Genomic DNA, 22,020 nt, shown 5'->3' on the forward strand with positions numbered 1-22,020 from the left:
GAGTGTGGATGAGGACTTCTAAGATGGGGTGGAAGACACGTATAGCATGGAGTGGTGACCTGTCTCCTGCTCCGTGACGCTGTGTAGAGTGCTGCTTAGTGGTTTATGGCCAGGGCAGCTCCAAATCATGACAGCTACTTCTCAAAGGGGCAAAGCCAAAGACTAGTACAGTATTAATCAATGCTTACTAGTGATACAAAGAGCTTTAGAAATTTTCTTGGTAAGTACTTGGCTGCGTAGAGGTTAAGGATATTTGATTTAAGCATCTGCTTTATTTTTCCCAGTTTGGAAATTTGAAAGACAGCTTGTAAATATAACGCTCCCTCCCCCACACCCCAACATCCCCTGCTTTTCTGGGATGCCATTAGATTTGTTAGTGTGCTTAAATGGTTTAATTAAAATCTTTTCTGGTCCAGTGCAATAAAAAATGTCTTCTGTCAGTGCAACATGTCTGATGCTAATGATGCTTCTGGATAATAGACTGTTGTGGAGATGGCCACAAAGCTAAAGAGTAACTTGAGAGATCTGATTTACTTTACCTATCATGAGCCAAACAAGTAATGCCAGATAGAAAGAAGCAAAGGAAAAGGTGCTTTTAAAGTTTCTTATCTCCTTTGTTCTTATATGAAAATTTAACAATATAATAAGTGATGTATATCTATCCAGTACATGTTAAACTAGTAGTTGCATTTCAGTAGGAAAAAGATCTAGTTTTGGATATAGGGCTTGTTATATTGGGTTAAGCAAAGTTGCTGGTGTTTGTGTGCGTATGTATTTCTCTGCAGAATACTGGTACATAAACAATACAGTATTTGTGGTTTTTCTGCTGTATTGCTGCTTGGTCTTTATACACAAACATTTATTTGGATTTCATGCTGAATCTGAGTACTTATTTAAGGTCCTGGGGCACCCAGTATGTACCTCGTTCCTTCCCTAAGCACTAGGAATCTTCAGAAATGTGAATATCAGTCTTTTCTCTTTGACACTTGACATTAATATCTACATGTGAAGTTCTCAAAGCTTTTAAATATTCAGACTGTATAATCCTGCTCTTAGTATGTCCTGCACTGAACAGTATCTAATGCTGTAAAATCAGGAACGGATATGAAACAGACTTCCTTTTGGCTCTTTCTTGAAGTGACCTGAGTTATTTGTGAACAGGCAATTAAAAAGTGGGTTATAAAAATACCAAATGTCATTGAAGTTACTGCTCCACTATATATAAGCATACATGAATCTCTTTAGAAAAAACTTGTTTCTACCAATTTTTAAGTTTAAATTACAGTAGTTAGCAAGTGTGGTTCTTGCAGTGAAAGAAATAGTAGGATATATGTTTAAAATGTCTAAAAAGAAATATCTTTGTTTCAAGGCTTTACAAGTCAACGGCCCAACACGTTGTTGATAACCAAGATTAAACGCTTACAAGAAATCCCAAATTTCCACTGAGATACAGACACTGTTTCCTTTCCTGGCAGTTCATGAAACATTAACATTTGAATTTCTGTCTAGTACCATCTGACCATTTTGGAACAGTATATCTTTAAATCCATTGACAAGCTTGTGCAGAGTTTAGCGTGGGAGGAAAAAGGAAAAGCAGCATGTTTTCTTTGGGAAAAGTTGAGCTTTGAAAGCTACTGAAAGTTTTGCAATGTTAAAAAGACAAACCAGCTGAGATACATTAATGGACAAAGAGCAAGACAAGAGGTCAAAACTGTATATGCAAATATCCTTTCACATCCTAGTAATTTCTGAAGATTCACATGGCTTCAAAAATAAGTTCATTCCAGGGATACAATACGCACATTTGAAACCAGTTCTAATACTAACCTGTCATTATAATGGTATCTGAATGGCAGTGATATTTATGCTAGCACAAAAGAGGCTAATATGTTAATTTTAAATTAATCTCCCAATTCCAGTTGCATTGTGTGTGGGATTAGTTTCTTTTTAGGAAAAAGTCACTGTTGGTTGACCTTCTTCTCCTTTCTCACCCTCCAACCATTGACTAATACTGAAATTTAACTTAAGGTGAATATTTCCATTTTTGCTTACGTGCCACTTAAAATGCTTTAATCAAGATCTTAAATCAATTTATAGTGGAGTGTCTGTCATATGCTATTTTCTACATGCAGAAGCAAACTAGAAATTGAATTATCATTGAGAACCAATATAAAGTCATATGCTGCTTTCTAAATGATTTGATGGATTTGTGAAAGTCGAGGCAAAAATGGACAGTGATCATATATAACGGCCATCCTTATGACTTGGCACATACACTTGTAAAACAAGAAAAGAACGCAAGAAGAGAAAAACATTTGAATTTTGATATGGGTCAATTAATTAAATATCAAATGTTGATTAATTTTGCATGTATATTAGAAGTTAATCCACCACTGTGTTAAAACATTTGTAATGAGTCATATCAATGTGAATCCAGTCCTTTTTTAAGTGACCACAGGCAAAATTATTTGATAAAACCAGTCAATTTTGATTACATAAGTTTCCTTCATATTTAAATAAATATTGTAAGTGCTATTTTTCAGAATGGCTTTCCACGTTCACTTTAGTGACTAAAGCTACTGGCAATGATCGTATCATTTCAATTATAGGATACAACTAATTGTAGCTGTTTCTGGTGCAATTAAAATGTAAAAATGTAAAAAAATCTCCCTAATAAATTAAGATAGCAATAGAATGGGTGTTGTTGCTAAATCTATACTTTATCTTCACTTATTTTTCTCAGTATTGGACGGGAGAGAAGAACAGGTTTTAAACTTCAGACATGCAGACTTAGAAAGCAAAATCCATTTAGAAACTTCTTATAAATTAATGAAATAACCCATAATGGTGTGCACCTCCTACATAAACCTAAGCAAAAGTATTGTATTTCTACTCCAGAAAAATAAAGCATTAAGTAATAAAAGTCCATTTTCTTTTCCTTTAATACTTTCTAACTCTACTGCTTTTTATATGTGACTGTAATTACCCAACCATGTAATATACCTGTATAGTATGACCAGATGCCTTCTAAAGTACTTAAAAGTATTATTTGTTTTTCCTCATTTTCTTGTATTGCATTACCTGCCAACTAAAAGATGCTGGCATTTTCCATTCTAACATGTTTGCAAAATGAATACTGCTTCCTACTATTATCTGTATGTGAGAGCGTGAATCTGCAGCTCATTCAGTTGTGTATGTGAGCATGCACACGTTCAGATGATAGATATTGGGATAGTTGTTGACCTTCTGACTGATGGCCATGCTTATGTGGAGTGTCTGTGGATATGTGTACCATTTAGCATAACAGAAGTTGTTCTGTTTGGCTTTAGCTGACTAAAATTAATATCCAAGATTTCATGAATATGGGTTACTTCAAACTGAAGCTCAACAAAGGCAAAATCATATTCAAGAAATTATTGGCCTTGGAACCATATTTCATGTTACGTTGTGGAAATCCAGATAATGTCTGCAAATGTCAGATTATACCCAATTTATCTGTGCTGTCTGAATGGATATTTTTCCATTTTGGGACCAATGTGGTAGCTTGTGTTGTGATGAAAAACACAGGAAAACATTAAAAAAAAAAATCTCCTGCGACCTAATTGCCAAGTTCCTCAGTTTCCTATGTTCCTGAATTTATTCATGAGCACCTTCACAAAAATCCTTCAAGACCCAACAGAAAATGTAGCACTACACTGTAAAGCTCAAGAATACTTAATTGGATAGGGAAAAGGAAGAAATAACACCATAAATAATCCATGGTACAGTTCTAAAAAAGACTGATATTTTGTTGGTAGAGGACTTTCTGTTGGGAAAGTGTATATGCTATGACCAAATATAAGCCCAGGCTTTGGGGATGATACCCTCATTCTTCCAGTTTTTATTTACTTTTCTTCCTGTTGCCCCTTTAAAATTCAGTGCTGTGTTTGTACAGCAGATACTCTGTGAACCACTTGAATCAAAAGCATTCAGGTAAGAGGCTGAGTTTTTGAGGGGGTTTTTTTGTTTGTTCCAGTGAAGAGTCTCCCTCACTTACAACATGGTGCTTGCACATACAGATGTTTTTCTAATCTGCTTTTTGTATACTACAGGACCCAGGCAAACTAATGCACAAATGAAGTGTTGTATTTTCCCCTCCACAGGAAACTAGGGATTCAGGGCAAATGTCAACATTTTCCTTGGGTAGTTCTGAGCAAGTGAAATAGGTTGTCAGCTATAAATGTCAAATATACATTAGTAATCTAATGTCTGTATATATATATATTATTTTTTCCTAACAAAGGAATTGTACTACCTGTATAGTTATTTGTTCTATCTTATCCTACATTCAGATGGTTAAGCACCCTGACTACTCGTATTATGCTTATCAGATGTTGTTTTAGTATACTGGGACTTTTAAGTTTAATGAAAAATCAAGTTTTTGCTCTATCAGGGTCATACCATGACAAATGGACCCCAGGCATTTGTAAGGTTTTAATAGTTCTGAATATTACTCTCTTCAAGGACTATGTTGCAATGGATGCAGACAATAACACCTTTTAAAAAATGTAGATTGCATTCAACTAGCAAGGGGCAAAATTAAACTGTTAAGCAAAAAAGCTCAGCTATACAGGAACAGTGGAGGAAATAAAAAGAAAAGCACAGAAACAAAATAAAAGCATTTTACAGCAAGTCTCAAGAATATTAATTAACAATTTAAAATATCTTTCACAGGAATTTTGTGCCTATTTGTTTACTAATGCAAATTCAAATATTGCAGGTAATAGTACCTACAGGAAACCAAGTACCCTACAAGTAGAAGCTGTACTTCTGCATTTGCCACTCTAATGTGAATTTTGCATAGATTTTACCCTTCAGTATTCCAGAGGTCTAAAATACATGAAATGATTGAAATTCTTATTCTTCTAAGCACTGGTTTTGTGGGACCTCTGGGAATTCTAATTTCTTTCCAGTGCGCCTCTTTCTGAGTTCCAGTGTGTGATGTGGTTTTCCAGCAATGCAATGCAAACTTCAAGCCAGATTCCCTAATGCTGAAGTCTGTGCTTATGCACAGAGTTGGCACTGGGAAAACTCACTAATGAAAGATCTCTGCAATTGTATTTGTCATGGTGTGTTTTTGGGTTTTTTTGTTTGTTTTTAATGTGGGCAAATTCCATGAGTTTTTAGATATGGAAAGATAGATAAATATTTAACAGTGTCCTCTGAGCCGTTCTAGGAATGGCTACAAGCTTTCATTGCTCTTAACAGTATGTTGATAACTGACGGGTTGTGCAATCCATCTGCTGATCATTTTAAATTAAAGACAATATTATAGTGAAATTTAGCGGTCACTCCATTTGTAGCAATCTACAGGTTTGCTGTTTCTGTTTTGTTTGCTTTTTGTTTTCCCCCCCTAGCATCATGCTTATTCAGAGAAGATGGCATCATGTAAAAGAAAACAGGATGGCTTCATTTTACTAAGGGAAACCCCCTGACACTTGGTAACTTGGTCTTTATCTGCCTCTGTGTTTCTTGTTTCTATAAATTTGCATTGCAGACTTAATGGATTTTCATTTTAGCTGTGTTAAGCCTTTTAATACAGCCATAACAGCTCAGTCAGCATTAGCAAAATGCGCTCAGGTTATTGTGGTTATATCTAGCACTTAGGCTCCAACCGCGTCTGTGAAAAATTTAGCAGCAGAACTGTCCCAGCATAATTATTCTCATGTAACACCCCTGTGGATGTCTTGTTGGGAATAACAGTGTACTTTTTTGCTTTAGTTCATGTCACTTCACATTTACTAGCTTTATAGTAGCAGTATCCAGACAGGTTTAGAAGTTGTTTCAACAAAAGTGTACTTTCTCTGCTCTTTTGGGAAATTAAAGTTGTTTTAATGTATTTATTTTTTAATAATTATTTCTAGCCATCTTTCATTTCTGCAATCAGGACTGCAATTAGTTCTGCTTTGATTCATCAGGAATAGCAGCTTGAGATATATCTCCTTGGAAATTTATCTCATTTTGGCACTAGCATCACCCACTGGCCCAAGTAGCATGTTAATATTTGAGGCCTGTTCAGGTTCCCTCTGTTTGGAATAGAAGCTTTTGCTAAAGCCAGATATATTTTTTTAATGCGATCCTGTATTTATATAGAAAATTGATGAAGTCCTCCCTTCCTGAAACCAGGACATAAGCAACTTAAAACTTCAGACTCTACCTGGCCTGTTCCCAAGGAGCCCTTTCTCCCTGCTATATTGTCTGGTTCTCGCAGGATTTCCTTGTTTTTAGTGGAACTGTATGTATTCACCCTTCTAAACCAGCAGAACCCTAGGAGTTGTCCCTTAGAAAAACTCCTTTACAACATTGAATTTTTTTTAAACCTTATTCATGCTTTCTCATGAGAATCAATAATATTCAGCTGGTTTTAGTCTTTTCTACAAGAAAAAGTATTTTCCCAGAAACTTTCAGAAATATCATCCAGGATAAGAGCACTATGGTCCCCCTCATCAACAAGACGGTTAAATCAGTGCGAGTACATTAACCTTGGGTACTCCTGGTTTAATTAGATCGAGGTTATGTCTACTTCAAATTTATTGTCGACTTCTTTTCATTTTAATAATGTTAAGGAACAATAGAGTTACGAGTTTAGTCTGGTCAGTGAGGTCCAGACATGTATAACCTATTGTCCTCACTGCTTTACTTCTGTTACATGACTACTAAATTTCCAGTATTTCTTTTTACTCCTCAAAAAAAATACTACCTAGAGTAACTCTATGGCCATTATGAACTCATGTTGTAAGAGTAAATTTTCCTATAAATTAAAACTTCTAATAATAAAAAAGATTCCTGAGAAAAAATTTGGACCCAAAAATGAATATAAATTCTTTAGTGTTTTCCTCATTGTATTAAAGCTATGTGTGGGATGTCATAGAGATGTGAGACCAGCAAAACCAAATGAGCTTAGGCTTCCCCTTCCTGTGGACACACAGTTACCTCCTGATTAATTTTCAGCTTTGCTGTCATGTCTCTTGTGTGTGCAACTTTTAATTTAACATACACTTTCACAGAACCAGCATAGGTTCTGTTGTTGATAAAATAGCTTGTGCACATAACTGCTGTACAGTAGTAGTTGTACAGTGGGAGAAAGAGGGAATTTTTCTTCTTTAATTCTCTATTTCAGTCATTTTGGGTTCATAGGAAACAATATTTACAGAAGGAAATGCTACTTGCAAATTGATTAGTGCTCCCACTAGTTAGTTCAGGTCTTTCTCATTCTTCTGTGAAAACAAACATTCTATTTTTAAAAGCCAAGTGTTCCTGAGCTTTATTTTCTTCCACTCTGTCAGAAAGATAGACTACCTATCTTATAAATGTGGCCTTGTCTAAATCTTTCTCTGGGAAATTCTCACTGATTGTTCCAGTTTAGTTCTTCGTTAATAGAAAAGCATGATATATAACTTCCTCAAATGCTTCTACAAGCCACAGTCCACCAGTGCTTTCCAACTGCTGTGTGTCTTGAGTGACATTCAGACAAACAGAGACCAAACTGTCTATAATTGTCTAGTTTGGTAGTTTTGCATTGCTGGAGCTGCAGCTATCAGTACGTAAGACAAATTTGGTCCACTCGTACACATGCATGTATATGTATAAGTAATTTTAATACGAAAAGTATGTATTGAGAGAAGAGAAATCCTGCTGTCTTCTCTGCTTGAGATACTTTATTGACTTCCTGTGGGACTTGCTCACCAGAACTTATAATTACTTCATTAAATAATCTTTCTGTAACTTACAGTATGCCTTTGCCTACTGATGATTTTTCTGCTTCTTTCTTTTTTTTTGTAAGATCAGTCTTGTACAAAAGATAAACAATGAAAAAATGAACTTGGCATTTTAGTGTCAATTTCCCATGCTCACCTACCTCTTCAAGGATAAAATAAAGATTGGAGAATTAGGAATTTATAGCCCTGTATTGGAAACAGCAAATATGAAAGCAGAAGGACTAAATTGTGACATTTTAGGGACTCTAGAAAATTTCTGAAATGACTAGCAGCTGGTTTTTAACAATGGAATATTGATTATAGTTTCTGGCTAGATTTTTAAAAATTACTAATGATTTTAGACATCAGTGTTTTGAAGTTCCAACTTGCACACACTGTAAAAGCTCCTGATTTTTCAGGAAGAGTACAAAAGCACACAAATGAAGATTCTCCAAATCACAAATTGTCTCTAAAAACAATTTCCTAAAATTATCTCAGAGGGGGTGCATTTATATAATTGGGATGTTTGAATAAATCAGAAACAGGAGGAAATTCAAAACTGGAAAGCCCGAGACTGTGTGAAGTCTTCCTATTTTTCAGCTCAGGGCTTACAAAGTCAGTGTTGGAAACTATGACACAATGTCTTAAAGATTTCCACAACTTTTCACATTCTTTTTCATGTTTCTTGAATTCAGAAGGTCCACAAAACTTGAAGGATATTTTAATAACATTTAAATTTATCAGTAAACTTCAAGAACAAAGAATTCTGCATCAAAAGATATTATTTTAATCCATATTTAATGTAATTATGTCTAATTTGACATTTAGAATGTGATTAGATTGTTGCGTGCCAGAGCTTAAAGACTGGAAAGAAGACAAGCACTTCCCATCATTTGCAGCCACTGCATAAACCGAACAAATTTATGTTCAAATCATTTCTGGCAGCAGCATTTTGAATATGAATAGAAGTGTTCTTCTGTCACAGAAAAAATTAGAGGGCAACTCCTGCAATGAATACTTCTGCACTGGCTCAGGATTTCTTACTACAGGATTATATTGATAGATCATGGCATTAGACAGTTTTATTAAATTGCTTTTGAGATATTTGAAAATACTTAGCAGGGAAATAATTCACAATGATTGGATACAAATTCAGTTTCTAAGCCAACGTTCATGGGAATCAGGTGATAATGATGTTTGACTTTGTATCTTAATCTAATATTTTCTTTTGAGTGTTTTTTAATAATATTAGTATATTTTGAAATTAATAAATTGATAGCTAATATCACTTCTGTTCTTATGTGCCGGATAATGATGCATAACTAGTGGTGTAGTGCTCTGGATTTCAGAAATTATATCTACATTCAAGTAATCTATCTTCATATTTATCTTTTGGGGTTTTTTTTTGAAGAATAAAGACAAATATGCTTTTATTTCACAGATGCCTTATGCTTTGTTGAAGATACATGAATATGTAATGCCCTTGTACCTTACTTCTTAATTGAAGATGATTGATAAGCAGCAGATGTGCTAAACTGTAAAATATTTCCCTTTTAGCCCTTGTCTCTTTAAGGTCATTCTTTGATTCTAGTTACTTTATATGTTTAACAACATTTGCCTCCTTTCTATGGTATGTTCTTAACATCTTCCTCTCTTTGAAATGATTGTAAGTACTGGTGATTCTGCTTTTAGAAACAGTTTCCTTTTTGGTTAGAAACATCAAGAAACAGAACCAAACCCCTCCTTACTTGATGGCAGATGATGTTCAGGGTGACCTAGGAAGCTGTTGCTAACTGTCCCTTCACTGGCAGCCCACCTGCGTTGCTCTGCGAGAACTGCTAAGGGGCAAAGATTGCACTTGTCTGCTCTTTGTTACATTTTCCGCCCTCCATTTTAATGCTTTGCACCATCTCCCCTGAGGAAAAATTATTTTCAGTTTCTACCTGCCCTGAGAAACTTTAATTTTAAACAGCTTTATTTTAACAGTGTTTTCAAACTCTGTAAAGCACTTGCTATAGGGATAGATGCCAAGATCAGTTGTCTCAGCATAAAAGATGCCTGACTCCTATCACTATCTAGGCTCTTCATCGAGAAAGTGAGCCCAGAGCATGTAGAAATGTTCCTGAAAAAATACCTTTCATAGCTGAGCCATCTCAGCTGCCTCTGAGAGGGAACCTCTACAGCTGAGAAGGATGGAAACGAGGAAAGCCCATAGGACTGCAAATCAGTGAGAAATGTCAGCAGGAGAAATTTCCTTTCATGAACAATAGGACCTAATTGAGGAGAAAAGGGAAGGAGGACCCTGGCAAAAAGCCAAGCAAAGCACTAGGTGTTGGAAGGCACCTAACGTAAGTATGTGTAAAGGGGAGGAGGCAAAGAGGGGCTCAGCCCCTGCAAAGTGTAGTGGGGAAAGGAGAGGGGGTGTGTGTCAGATGGTAGATAAATGTGAACAGGAGAAAGGAATCTCATAGGAATAGAAATTGTGCAAAAAGGCAAATTAATGCAGTTACATGGCCTAATCATATTTTGCAGCTGAAAATATGTATTTTTGTAACATCACTTTTCTGTGGTGAAAAATTGTGGGTGTCATGGGGACCTTGTGTGCTTGCCAAAGGCAGGACAATCAATGCCTACATCACTTCTCACACAAAACACTTTGGTACCCCAAAGTGTTAGTATTGAGGATTTGTGTGATTCGTAAAAAAGCATGGGGTTTTTTTTGTTGTTTTTTTTGTTTGTTTGTTTGTTTGTTTGTTTGTTTTTGGTTTTTTTTGGTTTTTTGTTTTTTTTTTTTAATGGCCGAGATAAGCAGTATACTAGTAAACTCTGGCTGTGAAATTGTGGTCAACAGCCAGCCCAAGAGTGTGACTCAACAATACCTGCAAGTTGCACCGTGTTTCTCTGGACCTTACCCATATGCAAGCTTTCTATGCTTGCTTGATATGGGGGGAAAACATTGCAGGAGTGTTTTGGCCCTTTTCCAGAGGAATTAGGTTATAAAGAAGTACTTAGCAAACTTCCTATTTCTGTTGCTTAAGTTTCTAATTTCTGTTGGTTTTGTTGTTTCTGTTGTTTACGTAGGACCTAGAAAACTTTTTTGTTTTCCTCTGGAAACTCAAGGCATTCATGGGCCAAATTTTATTTGTAAAACTAAGTATACAGGGATGGATGTCAGATCCAATTGTACAGAACCTGATGCTGGTTAGCTCTTTCCTAACAGATATCCAAGCAGCCAAAACCAATTTTAATCGGTCCTTCCACCTATTCCCCTATGCCATGCTGCTAGAATACCACTTGTAGTATTGGGAAACACTCTCTTAGCTGAAACTGGGGAAGTGATTTAGGTCTTGTGGGGCTCTGCAGCATTCACATAGCAACAGAGGAGCTCTAGGTGCCTGGTCATTGTGGTCATTAGATAAAGTAGATGTGGTTCCTGTCTGCTGCTCTGCCTTGCAGGGATGGGAAGAAGCATCCAAGTGGGATGACAGTTGCTTTTTCTCAGTAGCAGTGCTGACATAAATGGATGTCAAAGTACAGCCTGGGTGAGTTGAACCTGGCAAGCTCTGGCAGTGTTTTGCACTGGCAGGGAGGCACGAATCTTTCACAGCAAGACACAGGTTCCGTTCTCTAAATGTTACTCAGAAAACCCCCACTAGCTTATTGGTGAAGAAAATGGGACTGTTTTTTTTCAAGGCACTTGTATTCCAGCCGTGTGTTTCAAAACACATTTTGGAATAGCAAGAAGGAGAAATACATGAAAATTGTTTAGAATCAATGTCTGACAATTTTGCTATGTCTGAGATTTCTTTTGATAGATTTCTATATACAAATCCAATAAGAAAGTATATATTTTTTCAGTTCTGAAGTTTAAGTCAAAATCCACTGTTTTTTATGTATTTTTTGATCTGTCACTGGGAATTCAAAACGATTAAAAAAAAAATCCCCAAGCAACCTACTTTTAGAGGGAGCAGAAAAGCAGACTACAGTGTAGCAAGTTTAGACATTAAAAAGCAAGAGAGAATATAATATGCTTTGTGCAATGCAGCTGTGGCTAAATGCTGATTTGCACATTAGGACTAGATTAGCATCATTCAGATGTGACCTGCATATTGAGTAACTATCGCAAGTATAGTACTGTTCATAAAAAAATTAAACTACACGGTATACTTCAGATCTAATATACCACCCTTTTACATTTTTAGATTCCACAGAAATGTGGAGCTATTACTTCTAAATTTTTATAAAATGCATGTAATTGTTTCCTATAAAAGATCAGTGTGATACTGAGTATGTTTATAAAACAATATAATATTGGTATAAAAGTGATTGTCTTTTAGCCACTCAAAGAAATATTCAAAGAAACTACTATATAAATGTTGATTACTCTATTTCTGTTCTGAAACCAGTCAAAATTGATTTAAGGTGTTGTGGCCAACTTATCACATATTATGTGGCTACGGTGCCTGCATGACTTGACTTTGATCATTTTAAACTTCAAAAAGACCTTAGTATTGATAAATCCTTCTGATTCACTTTCATATAAAATGTAATTTGCATTTGACATGAAGGATGAGTTGTGGAGGAAGGCCCCCTAAGAAGTTTTGTGTTGGTTAAGTGGTGAGCTTTAGAATAATTACTTTCTGCTGCATTTCCTCAACTTCTGACAACATTCTTTCTTTGGAAAAATTAAAAAGGTGAGTGTCCTCACTGAAACCACACAGGAAACAGAGGCACAACTGGTGTATTGGTGGTTATATCCTGTGATGAATGAGCAGCACACTGGCTGCATGCATTGCTTTCCAGGAAATGTACCTGCCAGCGAGGCCTACCAGAGGGGCATTGCCTAATTTTGGCATATCTCACTACAAAAAGCCTGTGCTGCATATGCTTAAGGTGTCAGTGCCATGGCAGAGGTTTGGGGCAGGCTGGAGGAGTTTTCTGGTGAGAAGAAGGGCTTGTCTGAGAATTGTGAAGGGCTGCTGGTAGGCATCAAGTTGGCTTCACTCAGGCTGTCCACTCAGCCCTCCCAGGCACACTTACGTGCTTTCTGCAGCAACACCCATGGATGGAAGACAGTTTTTCAGGCCATGCAAAGGTAAAACAGAAAATTGTGCACCTTTGAATGTGCAGTTAGGGAAATTTCACTAAATTCACATGGAAGACAGACACCACAGAGAGTTGCTTTCTTCTTTATCTGTTAGACTAGAAGGAATTTTCTGTCCAGTGATACCTAAAGGATCTCATAGCAAAACCAGATCTGTATCTAAATATCCATCTAACATTGGGTAGATGCTGCACATACATCATGAGATCTACACATGCACATAGCATCTCTATGCACACATGTATAGTGGCAAATTTGTATTTGCTTTTTAAAAATCAATATGTGGAGGTAAACCTGCCACTCCTATTTAGTAGGTGGTGTCAGACTTGCTCAAGTGTTTTCTGTTTTATGGGTTTTGTTCACTGCTGTCTAGTGATAGATGGCCAGCTTTTTTCTAGTGACTTTTAGTTCAATGTCCAAAGGTGATATTGAACTTCTGTTGAGACTGCAGAGTGTAGTGAAGTAAATCATATGCCTCTTATAATTGAGTGATAAACTGAGGTGCGAAACCCAAGGTTCTTGCCAAAGGTAATAAACAGACGCAATAAGAGAATCAGGATTTTGAAATTTTGGATTTCCAGACACCTCTGCACAAAGCAGTAGATCCAGTTAGGGAATCACACTTTAAGTGGTGTAGACAGAAACTCAGATTTTCTGAGTGGAAGTGTGTACCTTAGCCATCTGGTTACTCCATCATATATTGTTAAGGTGGATCTACTAAGGGTATGCTTTCTAAATCAGGCACCTTGTAACAAAGATGGAACTTTTCATTCCTAGAATAGTATAGGTTTCTTGTATACTAGGCTAGGAGCTTGGAATAAAAAAGTGGGGTATTGATTTAATTACTTACAAGTTAATACATATTAGCTTGTACATAGGAGAATATCATCTTGTGGTTACTCAAATATTGCTGTTACTCAAATGATAGCATAACATAAGTTCTCAAATAATTATTTTTTTAGTATTATCATAATTAATTCTGTTTCAAGCATACCTTATTACAGATTTATTATGTTGACAATGCTACTCAACAATTCAATTAAAGAAACATGAAAGCTGTAGGAAGGTTACTGCTAGTGTGTGAGAACTGTCTCATCTTCTCTGCAATGTCATCAAAAATTGATGTTGTTCATTATATCACACATGTACTGCGATGTTTTATGCAGTGCAAAATAATTAAAGATGTGTTAAAGAGAAGATACAGTTTGGAGAACATACTAGCAAATGCTTTCATGTGTAATCATACTGCCTTTGTATTGCAGACCATCACCAGAGATCATCCATCGTTCCCCTTGCTTTTTTCACTTGTGTTTTGATTAACGTCACCTCTACTGTCTGAAAATATTTCTCAGATCCTTTTCCACTGCTGCTGTACAGCTTTACTTGCAGCAGACACAAGAAGCCAACACATTCACCCTTAGCTTTAACTTCAGTCCCTCTCACCTAGCGATGGAGATTACGGCACTTTTAGCAATTCAATTTATGATGCGTGAAATCAGTCTGTATTTGACAGCTTTGTTAGCCCTACTATGATAGCATGAATTGTTAGTAAAACCCAGTTTTACTCTGTGGCCATGCAGTTTTTAACAAAATGAACCTGCATGCACCTGAGTAGTTGTGGTCTAATGAACCACTTTGCAGGATTGAAGTCCTTGTTAACATAAGCAGCAGATAAAACTCCTGATGCATTCAGGAAACAGATTTGTTGAACAATGAAGTGCCAAGCAAACATAACTTCTCTGCAGTGCATAAATACTCTATAACAATTATTTTACCTTTAAAATAGATCTTAAAGGTCTTTTACTTCAATAGCTACACAAATGGAATTAGCAGTCGAGGAATTGTGCCAGTTCAAGCATTTCCTCTATTCCTATCTTCTAATTAGTTGCAATGAATTAACTGCACTGTTATGCAGAAATAATCTACAGAGGTCAACGAAGGAAGTTATCAGATTTTTTTCGGACATTGTTCCTCTTATCTGTAAACTTTTATTGCAAAATTGATGTAGAATTCTGTACTAGTAAATGTTCTTAATCATGTGAGTTTTATGAAAAAGCTTTTATATAAACAATGGTTTTAAAATATATATTAAAAAACCCACAAACCCCTCTAAATTATATTTCATTAGACATTCCCTGCCACAGATGTGTGCTAATGGCTGATTCTATATATCTGCATTTTCTCTGGAGGGGGAGAAGGGCTGGCTGGGATTTCTGTTGTGTAGGGGGTTCTTCAAGTCAGAGATGTAAATCACCCCGCTAAAATGGGAAATCAGAGCAGCTGATGAAGTGTGTATGAAGAAAGAAAATGTCAGATTATTTCCTGGCACTGTAAAGAATACAAGCCTCATGTTGAAATATGCTTGAATGATAGCTCTTATGAAATATTTGCTTACCAAGAAATGACATCCATTCATGCCCAATTGTTCTACAACAACAGCAGATTCAGGCATTCCAAATTGAGGTGAGAAAAAATAGAATTATTATAATAGCAGGAAACTTGACATTTGTAAACAAACTAATTAATATATCCATACTCAAATACTTAGGGTTGTGGAGATCTTTATACTTGCTGACATGGATAATTAGAAAAAGAATATTGGACAGAATGACTGTAATGCTTAGAAATAGGTAGTGACTTCACATAAGAGATAAGACACAGTATTACCTCTTTCTTAGGAAGAAAGATTACAGGGGGTAAGGGCTGATAAAATCATGAATGGAGGAGACAAGATAAAATTATGAAGCAGCAAATGTAACATCATTGGAACAAGGGGCCTAACAGAAGTACACTGTGGAACTTTTAATTGCTATGGGATAAGAGGAGGCCAGCATTAGAAACAGATTAAGAGGTCAAAATGTGACAAAAGTCCATCAGTAGACATGCCACCATCTCAGGAAATGGTTATATCACTGACTGCTGGAAGATGAAGGCTGTCTAAGTAAAGTCTGTTGTTACATGCCCGTTTACCAACCTCTGTATGCACTGGCTGCTGTTTGGCTTCATTACTGGATGTTTGGGCTAAGTGTGTCTTGCAGTTCCCATGATAGATGGGCATTGCTGGGAAGAATTCAGGTTCCAAAACAGGATTTCTATTCTGTAAATGGTTGTGGTGGTGGTCTTTTTAAAGAAAGGGGATGTTGATTATAAATTAAAATGAAGAATGTCCAGAAGTAGTATCTCTTTGACAGAAATGAAATAGTAATTTTGAAAAAAGTGAACACATTGGATTTCCTTTATTGAAAAGCAGTAAGGAATGGAGCAGGGCTGAAGATGTCATAAAAATCTCACTGTGTGTTAGATGGTTTAGCCTGACTTTTCAAAGAAATTACACTGTTATGCATGGAAAGAGGGAAGAAATTTAGAAATCTTTTATTTAAGAATGCACCACTCTTGAAATGAGTTTTAGTATTTGAAATGCTTAGCTGTAAATTTCTGTAGCAGCAGTGACCAACTCGGACACTAACAGAGAAATAGTGAAAATAAATATTTCTATGAAAATAATTTATGTGGCTTTTCCAATACAATTCTTTATTTCTAGAATACTTAAAACTGATCACACTTAAAAATAGTCAAAGTATATTTTATATACTTTTTTGATATGAAAATTTCATATTCAGACAGTTTGTTAGGCCTATAAGCCAATATGCTTGAGTTTATAACTTGTTTATTTATACTATGATTGGGAGAGTGCTGCTTGTTTGCAATACAAAATAGATCACAATTCAAAGGAGAAGGTTGCTGTGGGTGTTGGACCAATGGTTGGTTGTGGGATGTGTTAATTTGCCATCAGGTGCACTGATGTTGGTGGAGAGGCTAAGAATCAAGGTAATGCACGCTTTCTGCTCTTGGCTTTTGCCCATCTATTTCTAGTTGGCTCTATCTCCAGTTACTGGCTCTGAGCTGGTTTTGTGCTTTGCCTTATGCTACTAATCAGGCATGTAACTTTTATGTAAGGGAAAACTTGATCTTTTTACGTGGTTAGCTTGTTAGACAAGCAGATGTCTTACTGCTGGTGTTTAGTGATGACCACAGAAGCTTTCATTTTCTTACAAATACATTAACTCTGTAGCATTAAGATCAATACTGAGGAGAGGGACTAGACTGCATGGCAAATGGAGACCCAAGTAGGTAACTTCTGAAGGCAACATGGAATATCTCAGTGTTGTTACAATTATAGCATAGATGCAAGATAACAGGGAAGTACATGCACATGGCTAACAGGTTTCCTTTATTATCTTCACTTATTTATAAGGAAGAAAGGAAAATCAATAGGGTTAATTATTTTTTAGTAGTGAAGTTACTGATTTTATACAAAATGTCTTTCATGAGGCTGGAAAAACTTTGCAGAATGTCTAGTTAATAACTTCTGTACTTACAACACACAAAAATCCGTTTTGGAAACATCATTAAAACTTAAAATTAAGGAAACGCTAGAATTGCACTGTACATATATGTACAAGGCCTATGTACGTATATTATGGCACCAACCTCAGTATAACTCTTTTAGGGAACACAGCCTCAGTCACAGCACATAAAAGCTGGTGTGACTTTCCTGAACTGCTGTTAGAGGTACTGTGTTCTGTGATCACTGCTTGTCTCCTGTCTTGTATATCTGTACCACAGAGTATTCAAACCTTCTCTGAACCCAGAATGATTTTTGTTCTGAGCTGTTCTACAGCACTCTCTTAATTGTCTGAGTGCTTCAGAAACATTAAGTGTTTTTTTGAAGACCACCCTGTGAGATGAAAACTCTATTAGTAATGAGAGTTGAGGTGCATGAGAAATAAAACTTGTAGTTTTGGATGGCTAACTACAGCTATTTAAGATCGGTGAGATACTAAATATGCAAATATATATGTATATTTTGGCATTTGTACCTTCTGAACAGAGTTGTCACTGTGGTTGCAACTTTCGCCTCTTGCCACCTCTGCAAATCAGAGCCTGAAATTTCAAGTCAAGCACTCAGGTAATGTCATGTTTTTTTCTGGGTGACTTGCATGGCTTCAGGTAAAAATGCTGAGCTGGGACAGTGACAGAATCTGATATTTCAAGGGAGAATTAAATCAAGATTACCATTAATTCATTCTTTCTTTTTCAGCAAGCCCTGGCTTTGCGCACTTTACAGTTTCTGTAATGGCCCAGGGTAGTGCACAAACATACTGGTTTCTCTGCACTGAAAGAGTCAGGTTTTTGTAAATGAAAAATTGTTTCATGAAGAAACAATTACAGACTATCATTATGTGTACATAAAAGGGAACAAATTTGGGTTATAGAGGTAATCCCAGTTCTGGCATATTAGAGTGCTTGTTTCTACAACAGCATTATTTTAGGTTTCATGCACATATATGCTCAGTCTCGGGGCGGGGGGGGCGAGATCTAGCACAGCCCCTAGCGTGTTGGCTGATTGTGGAAATGATGGTGATATCTGGCGCTCCATCTCTCTCTGAAGCGCTGGTAGTGGGAGTTGAACAGCTCTGTACATGGGGGTCATAGGCAAATGGCTGCTACTCCCCACAATTAGTCTTTGATATGCAGAGTGGCAAAGCACTTAATGTTGGTTATACTGTAGAAATTAGATCACTTAGCTGCTTTAATCAGTGATGTAAGCATAGAAATTAACAGCTTTTTATAAAGTTGGAAGACTCTTAACAAGTACAAAGCCAGTAGTTAAAGTGTGTCTGCTGAAATTTCCCTGGAAGCCTCTTAGTTGCTGAACAATTGTTATTAATTTTCTGTCTTGTATTCTGCTGTAGAATTGCAGGGTACTTAAAAATCATTATATCTTCTATTAATTAGTCTGACTTCCTTTAAGCTGAAAGGCTTTGAGCTAATTAATCCTCTGAGTAGCTGTTCACAGTAATAAGTTCACAATTTAGCTGATATATTATCGTTATGGTATGAATTAATTCCATGGAACAGGTTAGCTTTCTCAACGTGAGGACAATGGTCTACCTGTGATACATATGCATTGTAAAACTGTTTGTGGTTTGTCTTCTTTTTCTTACATTGTACACGAATGAGCATATGTATTTATGCACAAGGCAAAATGGAAGAATAATAATACAAACTGAACATTTTAAACTTTGGCCTACTTCCTATGTGTAGAAACACTTCATAACACTGTATTATTTTCCTTGAAAAAGATTGTATGCTCCTTCACTTGAAAAGGATGAGAAACCTTAATGACAATTAATTCTCACTGTTGGTGTAAAGCACGTACTGGAAAAGATTGGTGCTTCTACAGTTAGAAGTAGGATGAACACAAGATAGAAAAATTCTATATATAAAATTATATAGAGAAATCTGCATTTAAAAAAAAAATCCCAAAAGGTATGTAAAATGCGACTATATATCAAAATGCAGTGAATGGACTATTGTGTTAGTTACAGGCAGAAGTCTAAAACCTGAGTCATAGTATTCAGTAAGTTACAAGGAGAAGTCTGATATCAAAAAAAGGATATATCATGGAGGATATATTTTATATACCTTGGAGGACATTATTCAAGTAGTGAAAGGATAACTGAAGACGAGCTTGGAATATTTTGTGCAATTCAGGTTACTTTACATACACTAGAAAGGACATTGCAGAACTAAGAAATGTATAAGCAGACAAAGGAATGATTAAAAAAAAAGCAAAAGCTCAGGTACCTTAAACTTAAGCAACATTTAACAACTACTGTGATATATATGCATTGAAAAGAAAAGATGAACGTTTAATAAGATCCTTATTGACGAACTGTAAATTTTAAAGTGATATTAAAATACAAAATCTAGACCCACTTTCACTGAAATGATTATTTCTTCCCAGCAGGAAATAAATTGGGGCATGAAATACCTTTTCTATTATAAGAAATAACCCTGTGAGCAAACATTTTTATATGACTTGCGATGTAGGAGATCTTAGCTAGCAGCTTCAACTGTGAATTAAATTTCTATAAAAAACAGGAGAGCACCAAAAAACTCACGTAATATTAATAAGTTGTTGGGGAGTGACAATTGCTGAGTAATCTATTTTCAGTACTTTTGAATATCTGTGCTAGATTTAGGACAACATATCTGTTTTTCAAAGATAAATCCAGTGAGAGTTTCTGCTAGCTGAATATAGACTGGACTGTCTAAAGTGTTACATAGACATTCAGTACCTGTCTTAGGAGATCTGCAACTTGAGAAGCTGTCCAGTTCTCAAATTCCTCTTGAGGTGGTAGTTTTGCAGCCATGTTGCTCTCCAGTGAGAGAGACTTGATCTATATGGGTAACACTGAACTGTTGCTTCACTGGTTTTTACTGAGCTGCTGTAGAAATCCTAGGAGGAAGTCCTTTTTGCAACTTTTTTCCGGTTTGCTCACTTAAAGTGAATGCCTATAAAGGGTGATCTAGGAAGTACCAATATTCTTCTACGAGTGACTCTTTCCAGTATAAGGAAACTGTAAGTTGTTATATCAACATATGCAAATATCTGTCATTACTGAAATCAGTTAAACAAATTCTGTTGAAAATCAGTGTATAAAAGATTTCTGAGTCCTTAGCATCTTAGAGGTTTAAATATGGGAACTATTTTTCATCTCTATTACAAAACCACTTAGTGATAGCTGTCTCTTGCCTACCTTGAACTCCTTGATCCAGCTGCTTGGATCTGCCTTCAGATTGCATTTGACTTGCTTGTGGGTTTTAACATACTATGCTGTGGTGTTTAGACAGAAAAAAATAGATCTCAGCTGCAGAACTTTTACTTCCGTATTGTCACAACATATAATCTCACTATGGCAATTCCAGGCATCATACATTTGGGCTTAAATAAATCACTCAATTACTCTAAGGTGGTGTATGATCTAAAGCTTTGGGTTTTTTTTTGGTTTTGTTGTTGTTTTTTTTTCCCCTCCTGTCATTATCATTACTGCTAAAGAACAAATTGTCAATAAATTCGTTCCAGTGCTACGTTGATCTTTTGAAAAGATAGGGCTAACATAAAATACTTGTACTGAGTCAGACCATAAGCTCATCCAGCCCAGCATCTTCTTTTCTGACTGTAATCAGAAGTGAGCTACCTAGGAAACTATAGAAACGGGGCAAGCAGGTAAGACTTCCATAGTATGCTCCCAGTCTTCAACCATTTTGAACTCAGTGACTTACTGGTCTGGGTGTGGTTTCTACATATGCTGCATGCATATATATCATATATGTTACACCAATGATTCCCAGATTTGGAGCCATGACTGTTACCCTTTAAGGAGGGAGATGTGCAGTGGACTGGGCAGACACAGCCAGGAATCACTCCTGGGCTGCAGGAGGAGGAAGACAGATGTTTTTAGTGGAGGCTGGGGCTCAGACAAAATAGAGAGGGAGCAGAGCCAAGGAAGCTCCGGATGGGTACTTCTGCTCCTTCCCATCCCTGTCCCCGTGTAGCCATCTGCTCTGAGCTGCATCCCTGCCCCACTCACAGCTCTTCTCTGCCTCTTCACCTCTAACACAGAAAACACTTCCAGTTTGAGAGGAGCAGCATAAGCAATTCTTAAATTGGAGAAGGGGGCAGGGTGTGCATTCAAAAATGGAGTAAGGGGGAAGTGTTTGAAAGCCACTGCTTTATAGAATGGGCAGTAAAATTGCAAAGATGCAGCTGCAGCTGCTGAAACAAACCCAGATTATTTTGCTCAGCAGTTCTGAGTCACCACAACAGGACAAATATGAAAGCTTCCATAAAAGGCCGGAGACCAAGGAATGTTATACTCTGCTTTCCAATTACACTTCCTGTTTTATTTCCCCCTGCAAAATGGATTTGGGGCACATGTTCAGAGATTAAAATGAATTTCAGCTAAGTTGAAATGTCTCATCTGCTATCCTTCTTCAAATTTTCCTGCATGTATTTTTGATGTTAGAGTGACTGACAGGTCAGTTGTTGCTAGTGAGTATTGTTAACTCTTTGCTATCTTTTGACTTTGCAAAACATTGAATCTGGCAAAACTCCACTCCTGGAATTTCAGAAATGCAGAATTGAGATAGAAGCCCTTGCATCTTAAACTTGGCTTCCTCAGAATAGTCTCCAAGTGCCTCGCTGGCACCCTGTAAGAAAAATTATGTTGAATTTCCTAGAGTTTCACAGTGTCGGCTGTGAGTTGTTCCAAGGGGGGCAACATCTCCCTTGATGATGGGAGGGAGTGATATCTTTTCCACTGTGTGCAG

General features: G+C 36.5%; 1 protein-coding gene across 2 annotated transcripts in view; it reads right to left on the reverse strand.

The window, feature by feature from the left end:
- Positions 1–20,506, reverse strand: part of BLNK (B cell linker) — a 103,778-nt gene extending 83,272 nt beyond the window's left edge. Inside the window, exon 1 of one of the 2 annotated variants that reach the window (XM_074875003.1) lies at positions 20,448–20,506. The gene's annotated coding sequence lies outside the window, so the exon portion shown is untranslated. Of the gene's footprint in view, positions 1–19,985; positions 20,046–20,447 lie in introns of those variants that run through there. The other variant, XM_074875004.1, reaches the window with a different exon arrangement.
- Positions 20,507–22,020: the final 1,514 nt, after the last annotated feature.

The sequence above is a fragment of the Strix uralensis genome, chromosome 7, assembly GCF_047716275.1.
Source record: "Strix uralensis isolate ZFMK-TIS-50842 chromosome 7, bStrUra1, whole genome shotgun sequence".
NCBI lineage: Eukaryota > Metazoa > Chordata > Aves > Strigiformes > Strigidae > Strix > Strix uralensis.